This window comes from Antechinus flavipes, chromosome X (genome assembly GCF_016432865.1).
Source record: "Antechinus flavipes isolate AdamAnt ecotype Samford, QLD, Australia chromosome X, AdamAnt_v2, whole genome shotgun sequence".
Lineage (NCBI taxonomy): Eukaryota > Metazoa > Chordata > Mammalia > Dasyuromorphia > Dasyuridae > Antechinus > Antechinus flavipes.
The window spans coordinates 23,025,841-23,036,747 of record NC_067404.1 but is presented as its reverse complement, the minus strand read 5'-3'; positions in this window follow the sequence as shown (position 1 = coordinate 23,036,747).

Sequence of the window (10,907 nt, the reverse complement as noted above, 5' to 3'; positions counted from 1 at the left end):
TGGTATAGCACTAAATAAATAGATTAGTTTAGGGAGTATTGTCATCTTTATTATATTCGCTCGGCCTATCCAAGAGCACTTAATATTTTTCCAATTATTTAAGTCTGACTTTATTTGTGTGAAAACTTTTTTGTAATTTTGCTCAAATAATTCCTGACTTTCCTTTGGTAGGTAGATTCCCAAATATTTTATGCTATCAACAGTTATTTTGAATGGAATTTCTCTTTGTATCTCTTGCTCTTGGATTTTGTTGGTGGTGTATAAGAATGCTGAGGATTTATGGGGATTTATTTTGTATCCTGCTACTTTGCTAAAATTATGAATTATTTCTAATAGCGTTTTAGTAGAATCTCTGGGGTTTTCTAGGTATACCATCATATCATCTGCAAAGAGTGATAGTTTGGTTTCCTCATTGCCTACTCTAATTCCTTTAATCTCTTTCTCGACTCTTATTGCAGAGGCTAGTGTTTCTAATACAATATTGAATAATAATGGTGATAGTGGGCAACCTTGTTTTACTCCAGATCTTACTGGAAAAGGTTCCAGTTTTTCCCCATTGCATATGATGCTTACTGAAGGTTTAAAATATATGCTCCTAACTATTTTAAGGAAAGGTCCTTTTATTCCTATGCTCTCAAGTGTTTTTATTAGGAATGGCTGTTGGATTTTATCAAATGCTTTTTCTGCATCTATTGAGATGATCATATGGTTTTTGTTTGTTTGGTTGTTGATATAGTCAATTATGTTAATAGTTTTCCTAATATTGAACCAGCCCTGCATTCCTGGTATAAATCCTACTTGGTCATAGTGTATTATCCTGGTGACGATTTTCTGTAATCTTTTTGCTAATATTTTATTTAAGATTTTAGCATCAATATTCATTAGGGAGATTGGTCTATAATTTTCTTTCTCTGTTTTCAGCCTAATAGTATTCTTCTTTAAAGAAATAGACACAATTTAGAGAAATAACTCTGTGAACCCCCTGAAAGTTTATCCTCTTCACTAATTTATCCTGCAAATGTTGCTACAATTACAAAACTGATCATGTCACTCTACTGCTTAGAAGTCTCTAATGATTCCCCATTGTCTATTGAATTAAGTCAAACTGCAAAGGCTGACCATCAAAACCCTCCAAGATTTGGTTCCAGTCTTCTTCTTTCAATTTGACCTCTTGCTATTCCTTTGCTTCATGTTCTCTAGAATCCAGCAAAAGAGGACCACTCATCATTCCCCCACATATGCTTTTGATATTTTATATCAATGCCCTATATTTCCTCTGCCCAGAGCACACTTCCCACCTATTTTTGCCAGTCAAAATTCTACATGTCACTCAAGACCCAACTCAAATGCAACCCTTTCCGTGAAGTCTTCCCTTATTCTCTCAGTCAGTTACTGTCTTTTATCTAAGAAAAGAGCCAAAGAATCCTTAGTAATCATTTATCCCAGCATTTAGGAAATTTAAACCCAAAGAATAAGAAATTTGTTCAGGGACACACAGCTCACTCATGATAGGCCCAGAATTCTAAGCTTCCAGCTTCACTTCTGATTCTTCCATGCACTTTTCTCTGTCTTTTCACTGAGTGCTTGGCTTATTGATATCCTATAGCACTTATTACCGTCTGCCTTGCAGTGAAGTTATCTCTGTGCTTGGCTTGGCCCTACGATCGGACTTCTTGATAGCTGACCCTTCCACAATGACCTCTTGCATACCTATTATACATACCTATCTACCTGGAGTTGTTTAAAAATTTTCAAGTGCAAAAAGTTTAAGAAGCCCTGGGATACAGCACTGTGCTCGAAGTCAGGAAGTCAGGAAGACTTGTATCCAAATGTGGCCTCAGTTACTTACTAACTGTGTGACTCTGAGCAAGTCACTTAACCCTGTTTGCCTCAGTTTTCTCTTCTGTAAAATTATTACAGAAAAAAGATGACAAACCACTTTCATATCTTTGCCAAGAAAAGCTCCAATGGGATCACGAAGAGTGAGACACAACTGAAATAACCGAACAACCACGATCCTTTTAATGCCCTCTGTATTCCAGCCAAACTGGCTTCCCCCATTTCTTCCCATACATAAACCTCCTAAGTGCAAAAGTGCTCTGCAGTAAGAATGAATACACTAATCGCCTTTGCCTTTTGGAACCTTTCACTTCCTTCCACCCTCAACTCATGCTGTTTCCTTTAAGAGGTGTTAGCACTCTCTCTACACCCTAGAAATCACTTCTAACTTAACTCGGACACATTTTGTATTTGCTGCTTTTCATATCGACTACATTATATTCTAGTCTTCTTAAGATCATGGACCACTTTACTTTTGTCTATGTACTACCTCCTAGCCCAACGTTCAATATATCCCAAATCTTTACAAAATACTCAATGATTTGAACTGAAAGGTTGATTTCCCAGGAACAGAATTCCAGGAAAACCTCAGACCCTTGGTTTTATGGCTCTAACATCCAAAGACATAGTTTTCTTCTTCTTGCAAATTACAGCCACTCATTTCATTCCATGACATAGACGCTGGTGTGATTACATGTGTGTGCAAATGCACATGTAAATACCTGTGTGTGCACATTCTTGTCCAGACCTTTGATTTCACTGGCTTAGCAAATTTCTGATGAATTCTCATTGCCAATGCAGACTGGCAGCCCTTCTGTAACTGCGACAGCTGCCTGGGGGCAGTGACAAATGAAGTACTTTAGCCAAAGTCACGTAACAAATATGTTACGTTCAGGGATGAGACTCAAACCCAGGTCTTCCTATCTGTGAATGAAAAAGGCAGGCTTTGAATCCAGGACCTCTGCTTCTATTGCCAGTATTCATTTTTACCATTCCATGTGGCTGTAGCAAGAAAATATATGATGCATATAGATATTGTTATGTTGACACAGGTATCTATATAGTCACATGTTTGTGTATGCATCTATTTATATGTATAGGAGCAGGACAATTCCCTATTTGAATGAAACTTTCCCACAATTTACAGTCTTTTTTTAAGTTCTAGGATTTTGCTATTTTTATAATAGTTTTTAATTTCCCCAGACATATACAAAGACAGTTTCCAACAGTCCCCCTTGTAAAACTTGTGTTCCAAATTTTTCTTCCTCCCTTCCCTCTACTCCCCTCCTCTAGACAGCAAGCAATCCAATATAGGTTAAATGTGAAATTCTTCTAAATATACTTCCATATTCACCATGCAATACAAGAAAACTCAGATCAAAAGGGAAAAAAGAAAACATGAGAAAGATAAAACAAGCAAACAACCAACAAATATGGCAAAATATTATGCTTTTGATAAATGTGGCAAACCGTATAGGATAATTGCAGATGTTAAACCTATATTGGATTACTTGCTATCTAGGGGAGAGGATGGGGGAAAGAGAGGGAGAAAAAGCTGGAATGCAAGAATTTACAAAGGTGAAAGTTGAAAATCATCTTTGCATAGATTTTGAAAATGAAAAGTTATTATTAAAAAAAAGAGAAAGAAAATACTATGCTTTGATCCATATTCAGTCTCCATGGTTCTCTCTCTGCATGCAGATGGCAATTTCCATCACAAGTCTATTGGAACTGTTTCACTGTTGTGTTGCTGTTGAAAAGAGCCCTGTCCATCACAGTTGAGCATCACATAATCTTGTTGCTCTCATGTACAATATTCTCTTGGTTCTAGTTACTTCACTCAGCATCAGTTCATGTAAGTTTTTCCAGACTTCTCCACAATCATCCCACTGATCATTTCTTAGAGAACAATAATATTCCATTATTTGCATATACCATAACTTATTCAGTCATTCCCCAACTGATGGGCATCCACTCAGTTTCTAGTTCCTTGCCACAACAAAAAAGAATGCTACAAACATTTTTGCACAAAGGGTCCTTTTTCCTTTTCTATGATCTCTTTGGGATAGAGGCCCAGTAGAGACATTGATGGATCAAAGGATATGCACAGTTTGATAGCCCTTTGGGCACAGTTCCAAATCGCTCTCCAGAATGGTTGGATCTGTTCACAACTCCACAAACGATATATTTAATGTCCCACTTTTCCCACACCCCCTCCAACATTTATCATTATCTTTTTGTATCATCTTAGCCAATCTGAGAGATGTGAAGTGGTACCTCAGATACCGTAGAGAGCCAGAACTCTGGAGAAATATACTTGAAACAAGGTGTTAATTTAGAGAATCGAAGAGACAATGGTTCTCTAGTTTACATATACTTAATAGTTAGCATGGTGATGTAATATTTCTACAGTTGATGTAATTGTAATAGGGTCTTTAAACTGGGGACAGACTCAGCCACAGACATTCTATCTTTGACCAGCCTCTTGGTGGCTCTCATGCCTCCTACACTAAGATCAAGAATGGGCCAGAATAAAGAATCTAGACTATTCTTGACCATTCTTGTGGTATCTATCCTGCTGAGTCCAAGGCCCGTCTGAAGGACCTCCAGAAAGCTAGCCTGGACATTACAAGATAAAACTTAGTCTTAAAGAATCCTCGGAGGCACTTGAAGATGAAACGACTTGCCCAGGACCAAAGAGTCAGCATGTGGCAGTAACAGGATTTCTTGATTCAGACTCAGTATGTTACCGATATCATATAAAACTTACCTAGTTTGATAAAACCTTACATAATATTCACCTTATAGGTGAGAACCCAAGGGCCACATTCAACTCATGATGAACTCTCAGAGCAGAATTTCTTGGAAAGAATAGAGGCCTGAACTTGAATTCAAGGTAGGAGACCTGGGTTTGAGACCCAGCTTCTCAACGTATAATGCTCCCTATAGAAAGAAAGAAACAGCCTGACCTGCTGGGATCTTGCATTCTGTTCATTTTCAGAAGCAAGGAAATATCACAAAGTTTTGGGATGAGATGGCAGGACAGAAAGAGATAGAAGGGAAGAAGACAGAAGGGAGAACGCTCTGCCAGTGGCAAGAGCAAGAACAGAGGGGATGAAAAGTAGCTGAAAGCAATCGTTGAAAGCCAGGGATGGCATCATGGCTGAGAAGCAGCTTCTCCTGCAAAGTGTAGAGCTCCTCCAAATTTCCTGTAACACAACTGTTTTTATCAGCATTCCAGCCATACCAGTAAGAAGCCATAATAAAAAGCGTTCCTACACTTGCTTCTTGTCCCTTTGACTTTTGTTTTTCTTCCAATGGGCATGAGGGAAGGGGGGGGGGTGCAAACTGCATCTCGATCTCAAGGCTTTTGCAAAACTGTTCTCACTTGCTTTCCATTCACTCCAGTATTGTTGCTCTGCCTGCCAGGAGAGGAAGTCACTTCTCCTTCTCCCTCTCCTCCCTTGATTTCTTCTTTTCTATTTCAAGAGATCATCAAGTTCTGATTCCATCCTCCAACCATCCTTGTCCCTGGAGAGGTGTGAAAATTGAAAATCCAAAAGCAGTCTGTTTGGGTCCAAAAGTTTTAGTGCATTTTTGAGTTTTTATAAGTTCAAAAGTATAAGTGCTTCAAACTTATTCTCCAAACACAACATTCGAAAGGCTAACTATTTCAGTTTTGAAGTTTTTGATTTGATTCTTATGAAAATTCAATCCAGTCACCAACTTGTGCTATACATTGTTCTTATCAATTTTTGAACTTTATACAAACTCCCATCAGCTGCTGCTCAGTGAAAGAAAATACTGCATTTGTAATCCTAGCCTTGGGCCAGCCAAAGAAGGAGCTTTCCATGTATACACAACCCTTTTGATGTGATTTCACAAGAAAAATTCTACAGAGAAGTATCAGGAGAACCCAAAGGCCAAAGAAGAGGACTTCCTAGACTCATCTACCGGTCTGAGAAAATGTCATCCACCGTCGCACACATAATGCATAACAAGAGGGTGCCCCAACCTGTTAAAATGTAGTTTGTTATCCTCAATTCCCAAAACTAACAGATGTAAAAGAAATTTAAATCAACTCTCAAATGATGCCTTTTAAAGCTTATAGTATTTTCATTTCTGAAATCATTAAAACAAAACTGCACTAAGATTAAGACTTTGGGAACACAGAATATATATGCCCATATATACATACATACACATGGATACACTTGTGTATATATGGGTGTATGTGTGTATGTATATATACACATATGCATAAACAGACATAGACATATATATATATATATATATATATATATATATATATATATATATATATATATATGTCTATGTCTGTTTATATATATATATACATACACACACAGATCTGCATATACACATGTGTATGTGTAATTAGCCATGATGGGGACTAGCCAGTGAGTGCCAAGTCTTCAGGGCCCACACAATATTCTTGTGGCATCTAGGTGAGTACACTTCCAGAAACGAATTATAGAAGGGTTTCTGGACACATCTCTGACCACATACTATTGGCTTACTGTGTGGTAAGAGAAACCTTTTAATTGACTTCTGAGCCTACAAGTCTCAAACAGATGAGCTCTGTCTTCCCTGGTGGTTTTCATATAAAGAGGAAGAAATTCTATGGGTCTCTGGGTGAGGACTCTGGGAGAGATAGTGCCACAAGCTGCTTTATTTCCCCAACCAGTTGCCATATGGCTCTGAACACATGGCACCACTATTTCCTTTGTCTCTTTGAGACTGCTCTTCCCTAGTGTTAAGTGAATGAGTATCAGAGGTGGAATGAACTAGGTTACAAACTTGTGAGCTTCAAAAGGTCAGAAAAGCTTTGAGTGTTCCCCTAACTAACCACAACTGGTGGCAGCAGTAAGCTAATTTCAGAGCAGATCCAGGTCTGAGAAATAGCCTTCTTGATAACGCCCTTCAGTGGTGAATCCAACAGACACGGGAGTAACTCGGCTATTGGTTACACAACACATAGAAATGTACTTAGGAGAGAATTCTTATAGGGATAAAAGGATCCTCAGATCCAGTAAGTAACTCTTCCATAAGGGAAGGTTAGGAATGTTTCATCAATCAATCAATTAACAAACATTTATTAAGCACCAACTATTTGCCAGGCACTATATTAAGGTGGGTGGGTGGGATGAAAACAGAGGCAAAAGCCTTCAAGGAGCTTACAATCTAATGGAAAAGACAGCCATAACAAACAAATTTAAGTACAATCTCTCGTCTAGTTCTGGACTGAAAAAGTATATCCAAGAGCAGAGTACAGAAACCTCCCCAAGAAGTGGGGATACGTTCTCCTCTACCCACTCTAGGGAAATCGGATACCATGTATCTGGAGAAATAGGTTTACTAAACTTCCACATGGAATGGGAACAAACAGAATACTGAACATGCTGTAAATTCTCTAGTCCTCAGTTTCTCCATCTATAAAATGGGAACTAATACCTGCTTGACCAATCTCAAAGGGATCCTAGAGTAAGAAACAGAAGGGACCTTGGAGTCCATCAAAGCCAATCCTCTTATTCTACAGATCAGGTAACAGAAGTGTGGAGAAGCCAAGTAACTTGCCTGGAGTCATACAGTTAGTGTCTGAGATGGAACTTGAATTCAGGTCTTCCTCTCTCAACCATTACCTTATACTTTTAAAGTGTGAGGATTGAAAAGCCTTACTGAAGTAAAGGGGATGACAAGATCAATGATGTAATCGTGGATAACACACAGGAAATCAGCATTGTCCTCCAGACTAGGCACCAGTGTGTGGGTTATGATGAAGCCAGTCTCACTTTTACAAGAAGTAGCTGCTCATCCTTCTGTGGCAGTAGAGGAAGCAAGAGTGAGGTCCTAAGGACACATGCTCAGTAAAACACTCAAAAGGTCAAATAAGCTGACTGGCACCAGGAGAAAAGGCAGGCACACAACAAGGCACACAAACAACTCATTACCAAGTCAGTTTAATGAAGATACAATCAGCCATTGTCTTAGTCTTGACGAAATCTCATCAAATCACTGAAACGATAAGCTCGCTGACATTTTAGGGGCAAGGAGGAAGAGGTGAAAATCAAAGAACTAGAACCAATTCCAATACAATCATTCACCAAAACCTCCCTCATAATATTCAGTTCTTTAGCAAAATGAAATAGTGAAGAGTTAGTTCTCTAATCATTTTCTTCCTGACACTGGTAGGCTGTGGTTATTTTTGATAGAGTGGCCTAATGCAGAAATGAAGGGGGTTATTGGAAAGAGGGTTATCACTTCAGCAACAACTTCTGTATATATTCAACCCCCATCTTTCTCCCAAACTGTTTCCAGCTCTCCACTGGGCATCTCCATCTGCATATCCCATATCCATCTCAAACTCAGTATGGCCAAAATGGAACTTGCTATCTTTCCATATCCATGCTCACCACTCCATTAGATTTCCCTATTTCTGTTGAAGGTGCCACCATCCTTCTAATCACCCAGGTTCATTACGATGGAATCATCTTTGATTCTTTCCTCTTCCTCATCCTCCATATTTAATCAATTTACAAACATTGTTTACTCTACTTCCTCATTCTCTTGCATTCAATTCTTTCTCTTCATTCTTATGATTTTCATTTTCTCTTACCTGAACCACCACAGTAGTGTCCTATTTAATCCCTCCATCCTCTCTTCCATTCTATTCTTCACACAGCTGCCAAATTGGTATTATGAAAAAATATTCGGATACTCTCATACAACTACTCAAAAAATTTCAGCAACCTACTTTTGCCACTGGAACAGAAGACTCCATATGTCATTTAAATTTCTCCATATTTCTCTTCCCCACTGCCCCAGGCTTATATCAGAAAAGTTCCCTTCAGGCACTCTTTATTCCAATCAAATCCAACAAAATCCAATCAAAATTATTCCAAACAAACCACTCTGATAGCTCTTCCTCCCACACAACACTCCTCCCCTCATTTCTGTACCTTTGCCCAAGTGGAGTAGAATATCCCTCCTCATCTCTGCCTTACAGAATCCATATAGATTCCTTCAAATCATGTTCTATTAAAAACTTTTCCTGACCATCCCACCCACTTTCTTACTATTCTCTACATCCTGAAATAACTCTAATATTTTAAATATACTTTGATTTTTTTAAATTAACGATTCGATTTTCTTTCCCTCCCACTTCCCACTGAGGGAAAAAAGATGCATATTCAAAAAACTCTAACATTGTCCAAATCGAAAAATATTTGTCTCCTTCATCTAGAGCCTATCGTCTCCCTAACAGGTGAGATAGAATGTTTCATCACAGATCCCCCAGAACTGTGGTTGGGTCATTGGAGTGATAAGATTCTAAGTCTTTCAAAGTTCTTTCTTTACAATGCCATGGTTACTGTATCGATTGTTCTCTTGGTTCTACTCACTTCATTCTATACAAGTTGATAGGAATCTTCCCAAGTTTCTTTTTTACTATTCGATATTTTATTTTCCCAATTACATGCAAAACAATTTTTTCCATTTACTTTTAAAACTTTGAATTCCAGATGCTGCTTTACTCCAGCACCTTGGCTCTGCCTCCTCTTCCCAAGTTTCTCTGAAACTATCATCTTCATCATTTTTTACAACAAAACTTCTTAAACTCTGGGTTGTAACCCCGTATAGGGTAACATAATTGAATGGGGGGGTCACCAAATTCTGATTTATTATTAGTAAATGTTAGACTTGATTACTTATTTTATATATCAATATAGCCAACGTTATATAAAAAAATTTCTAGCGCAAAAAGAGATCACAAGTGGAAAAAGTCTAAGCAGCACTGTCTTATAGCACAATAGTACTCTATCTCATTAATATGCCACAATTTCCTCAGGTATTTTCCTTTGTCTTAGTTTCCAATTTTCAGCACCACAAAAAGAGCCGCTATAAATATCTGTGTGCATACAATTTCTTTTCCTCTTTGATATCTTGGGAGGGCTTTGTACATACTCTGCATTTATTTACTTGGTGTGTACGGAATCCCGCATTATAATCTAAGCTTCTTTGGGGAAGAGACATTCAAGTTTTTTTTTTTTTCTTTCTTATTCCCAATGCCCAATACAGTGTCTTACATATTATGCATGCAAGATAAAACTTTGTTGTTGAACTGAATTCCTAAGTTGAGAACTCATTAGCAGTCCATGATTTTTTTCTGAGTTCAATTCAAGTCTTCAGAGAATCTACTTTGCACAAGGTCTATGTGAAGAGAACTGGGAGAGCTGAAGATAAAGATAGTCCAGCCTTTGCCATCAAGGAGTTTACAGAATAGTCAATGTCTCACCCCAAAGTAACTATCCCATTAACAGTTTCCAGTCAGTATCGCTCCGATGTTCTTTTTATTGCCCCCCTCAACACCCTTCCCATTTCCAGACAATCACCAACCCCAAAGAGGTATTAATGGTGAGGTGTAGTCTACTCTGGACTCATTGACAGGCAATCAGAGGTCTCGAGTCTCAAAGGGTCTTTGGTGGATCTCTCCGATCAGAGGATTAATCTGACACTTTCTCTGAGCATCTGTCTTGTATCACATAGGAGGTAATAGCTGTGTCTTCTGAAATGGGCCATAACAGTAATACTAATTACTAACATTTATATGGTAATTTATGACTAATAAAGCACATTATATCCCATTTGAACCTCATAATAGTTTGGTATGAGAGATGCTGTTATCCCCATTTTCTATATAGGAAACTGAGGCATAGGGAAGATAAATGCCTTGGCCAGCGTCACATCACTATTATGTCTCAAAGACCATTGCTTAATTGAACCAGACAGACAAAACTGTGGAAGCAGAAAAGACCTCAGAGATCATTTAACTCAATCCCCTCCCCCTCTCCCTCTCCCTTTCCCTCTCCCTTTTTCTTATAGGAAAGGTCTAGGAAAGTCAAGGAGTTGGGCCAAAATCATAGAACTAGGTATATTTTTGCCTTATGGAAGGAATTTCTCATATACAAATATTTAACAATAACTGGTTAACATTATCTCCAAAGGAGGCTGGCCACATGTGAAAGCACAGTAGCATCCAGTAGCATCTA